Genomic DNA, 4,711 nt, shown 5'->3' with positions numbered 1-4,711 from the left:
ACGGGGCTTCTAAGACCCCTTCTCTCGCTCAGCTTGTTTCATAACGTAAGTAAATACGCTGCTGAAGTCGTCTGCTGTGAATTTTACTGGGCGCAGCCATATTGGTTACAAACAATCTGTTGTTAAGGTGGTTGCTAAGGCAGTTTCAATGGCAGTATATGTGAAAGCTGTAAGTCTTGTGAAAGACGAACTTAAAATTATGGAAAAAGGCTACATTTTCACGAATAGCAGTGAATATATTTACTTCATACGTATAGGAAGGCTACATTTGTCATAATATGAAATAAAGTTACTCTACATTTTAATTCTGTCAATCGCCAATAACTTGCTGGACAAGTGAGTGAGAATCCCAAGCATGTACATGAGCGCCCCTTAATAATAATTTTAGATTGAGTTTAATTAAAATTATTGAAAATTGTTATGCTATATGCTTGTCATATTGTTTGTTTAGCTTCAGCGAAAATGTTTAATATGGAAAAAACTTGATTTTTATAAAATTAGTGATCAGATACTCGGAACAAAGGAGTTCAGCGCTAGAATAGCCAATGCATTTTAAAGCATACAATTACGAATACATAATCTCAGAAACATAGCATCTTCCTGGAAATAATTTCCTAAATTATTCTTCATTCGTTTGTTAGCGGGTGTCCATTTTTTGCTTGGCACTGGTGAAGTTGAAATGCGCCACCAGAAATAATTAAATAATTTAAAAGGTATAACTCTCTAACTATCCTATATAATGTCCCAATGTTATCTGAATTAGTTTCTTTGCGTCTACCACAAACGACGTACAGATTTGTAACATGCCAGCATATATATGTATTAAAATTCATAAACAGAGCACGTACTAACTTACGCTGGGTGGTCACTTCACGTAACACTACATCTATGATGATTAAGGGCAGTTTGAAGCTCGAGCGCATGTAAGGATGCATCTCTAGGGAGCAGGCGGATCAGTGAAAATGGGTATGCGTGAAAGAAAGACAGGTACGAAAAGCGTACACTTGCCAGGACTAGTAATCACTACAAGTGGATTTTCAGTTCAATTTCTTAGTAACCATGGCACATTTTTAACGCTGTTTCTACGTCCTCCCTGTACAATTTTCTTCCACAGAAGTATTTTCGTAGATTAGACAAATTTTACACATAAATTTTCAAATAGTGATCCCGTATTTTTCATGCGTACTTAGCGTAGATCGATAGGATGGAGCAATTATATTTTATGTCAAACGGGATGAGACAAATTAACAAGTCCGGTTTAAACTTTACTATATTGCCTGTACTATACTCTTACCAAAATTCATATGCGGTAAGTTTCAGATAGGTTAGCTTGTGATTACTTAATAGTGTCTTACATATATGTGTAATGCCGATTTACCAATTTGAAAATCATCTATTGCCTGGAAATCTTAATTGTATCAAAAGTTTCAAATTTTTACACATATATGTAATCACAAAGGTAAAATTGTTATCTAACTTACGCTACGCTGGTGAGGATCGGAAAGAGCGGAGGCAGGCAAGTATCACACTCCATGCTGGGGCAAGCACTGTTCGAAGATTATAGTATGCCTTTAAATGTGTGATTCAATTATCAGTTTACTAAGAAACGATTTTACAGTGTTCTGATTATTAATACATGTTAGCCTAAAAATGTCATAAACAAAACAAAAAAAAAAAAGGAAGAAAGAAAGAAAGAAAGAGAGAGCAAGGTAGCGTTTGCTATAAATATGTGTATTTTAATTTGTTTCTGGCAGAATATGCAAGGAGAGAAAATGTTCTTCAAAAAGATTGAGATATATCTGTTCGCCCAATAATTAATTAATCATTATATCGCTTGTTGTACAGTGTGGCTTTCTTTTTGTTTTTCTTTAATATGTTATATAGTACAATATTTCTAATTTCATTCTTGGGAAAACAAACAAACAAACAAAAAAAAAGCATTACATGTACCTCTTAAACTGTTATGGTTATATCCGAAAACGAAACAAATCATTTTCATAGGCGATTACCATGTAAACTTCATATAACCCGCTCAAAACTGGTTTGTTTGTAACCAGCTAGCTGAACAGGAAACGGAAATACCGTTTACTTCACCGGGGCGCGTACAAAATCCAAGCGGATAAAATCCAAGAGGACAAAATCCAAGCGGGCAAAATACAAGAGGACAAAATCCAAGCTAAATTCTGGCAAGGCGGACAAAATCCAAGGAACATTATCATGTGAGTAGTGCCTGTGAACACCCTAATTAAATTGTACGTTTGTTTCTTTCTTCAATTGTCATGCATTTTAAAGTTTTATCTGTAATTCTTCAATTTATTGAAATAACATCTCATTTACTTTTAAAGAACTAAAAATCCAATAGAACATGTAAGATTGTCACAGTAAGAGTGCAGATGAGCTTTAATTACTTATCACATCCATATGAAAGTATGTAAAAGTATTATGTATGTACAAATACATTGTAAAAATATGTATTTTCATCTCAATTTTATTATACACAGTATTTTGAAACAAATAATTCTGATATACTGATCAAATTTTCATCAGAAATGATCAAAATGTGAAATATGTACGGTAGTTGTAGAATGCTGTTTTATTTTATTTTATTTATTTATTTATTTATTTATTGTATTCTCGTGTTTCGCTTATACTTTAAATAAGTGAAATATAGATGTATCTATCAAGATCAAAATGTGAATATGGTAATGGTAGAATGCTGAATTTTTTTTTTTTACTCGTTGCTATCCATCATTTATTGTTTGAATGCTATTGAAGTGTGTATTTTTAATAATGTAATAATATGTGTGAATTAAATAATGTAAAAGTGTTATCTAGAAAATCGAAATGTGAAAATGTGTCTAGACAAACTAAATGAAAATATATATATTATTGGTTATTTCCAAAAGTATAACTGATGTAAATACTTTGAGGGTAGAGAAGTAATTTTTTTTTAATCTAAATTATATCTTTTTAATTTTATTTCTACTTTAATTCTCAATGAATAGAATAGAATTACGTAAGTGTACTCTTTTTAAGACTGGGCTGCTTTGCTGTTATTTGTTATCTCTGATTTAGTAAGTCTGTGCTTTCATTTTCTGGTTATTTATGTGAATATACTCTTTTTAGTGAAAATATTTATGATCACCCTAAATTGGATCCACCTGGGCATGTCCTAGTAGTAGCCAGAATATTTTATGAGTAATTAAAGCTCATCTGCACTCTTACTGTGACTATCTTTCATATGTTATTGGATTTTCAGATCTTTAAAAATAAATGAAATGTTATTTCAATAAATTGAAGAATTACAGATAAAACTTTAGAATGCAATTGACAATTGAAGAAAGAAACAAATACACAATTTAATTAGGGTGCTCACAGGCAGTTACCACAGCTACGCACATAATACTGTTCCTTGGATTTTATCCGCTTGGATTTTGTCCGACTTACCAGAATTTAGCTTGGATTTTGTCCTCTTGGATTTTGTCCGCTTGGATTTTGTCCTACACTCTACTTCACCAGCGTATTAAGGGCAGCTTGAAGCTCGAGCACATGAAAGGATTCATCTGGAGGGAGCAGGCTGATCAGTGAAGGTGGGTATGCATGGAAAGAAACACAGGTACGAAAAGCGTACGTTAGCCTGGGCTAGTAATCACTACAAGTGGATTTGCATTTCAATTTCTTAGTAACCAAAACACATTTTTAATGCTGTTTCTATGTTTTCCCTCTACATAAATAGTTTTCTTGCCAGAACTGTTTTCGTAGATTAGACATATATATATAATCCCGTATTTTTTATTTGTACTTAGCATACATCGATAGGATGGAGCAAGACCAGAGAGAGAATCTTGTAGACATTTTTTCAAAGATTTTGAAATAATGACTATCCCGTCCTTGTACATATTATCGTGCCTTATGTATATCAAAGAAAACTGTACAAATTATGTTACTCGAAGTAGTATTCACTCACACAATACAAGGCGCAAAAATGAAATAAATATTCCCCATGTGCGGCTGTGCAGAACTCAAAATAGTTACAGATATATAGGGATGAAATTGTATAATCTATTGCCACTTAGAGTGAGAGAAATGGAGATTAAAAATTTTTAATGTTTTTGTAAAAAGTGGCTCTTAGAAAAGTGTATATATAGTATTTCAGAATTTCAGGATAAGAGTAGAAAAGTAGTACTAGGTAAAATATAAAATATTGTATTGATTAATTAAAATTGTAAATATTGCATGTATAAGAACTTAAATTTTGACGTTGTCTATTACAATATCATGTTGTTTAACGACAATAAATTATACTTATTCTTATTCTTATAGTTTATGTCAAACGAGATGAGACAAATTAATACGTCCGGTTTAGACTTTACTATATTGCCTGTACTATACTCTTACTAACATTCATATGCGGTAAGGAACGGTTAGGTTAGCTTGTGTTTATTTAAATGCGATTGTCTTACATATATGTGTAACGCCGATTTGTCAATTTTAAAATCATCCATTGCCTACAAATCTCAATTGTATCAAGAGGTTTTCAAATTTGTACACATATGGCATATATGTAACTACAAGGGTAAAATTGTTATCAAATTTACGCTGGTGAGGATTGGAAAGAGCGGAGGTAGGCGAGAATCATACTCCATGCTGGGGCAGGCATTGTTCGAAGATTATAGTATGCCTTTAAATGTGTGATTCAATTATCAGTTTA

Source organism: Thermobia domestica, chromosome 12 (genome assembly GCF_964235325.1).
Source record: "Thermobia domestica chromosome 12, izTheDome1.hap1.1, whole genome shotgun sequence".
Lineage (NCBI taxonomy): Eukaryota > Metazoa > Arthropoda > Insecta > Zygentoma > Lepismatidae > Thermobia > Thermobia domestica.
The sequence above is the reverse complement of the archived record's forward strand: the minus strand, read 5'-3'. Positions refer to the sequence as shown.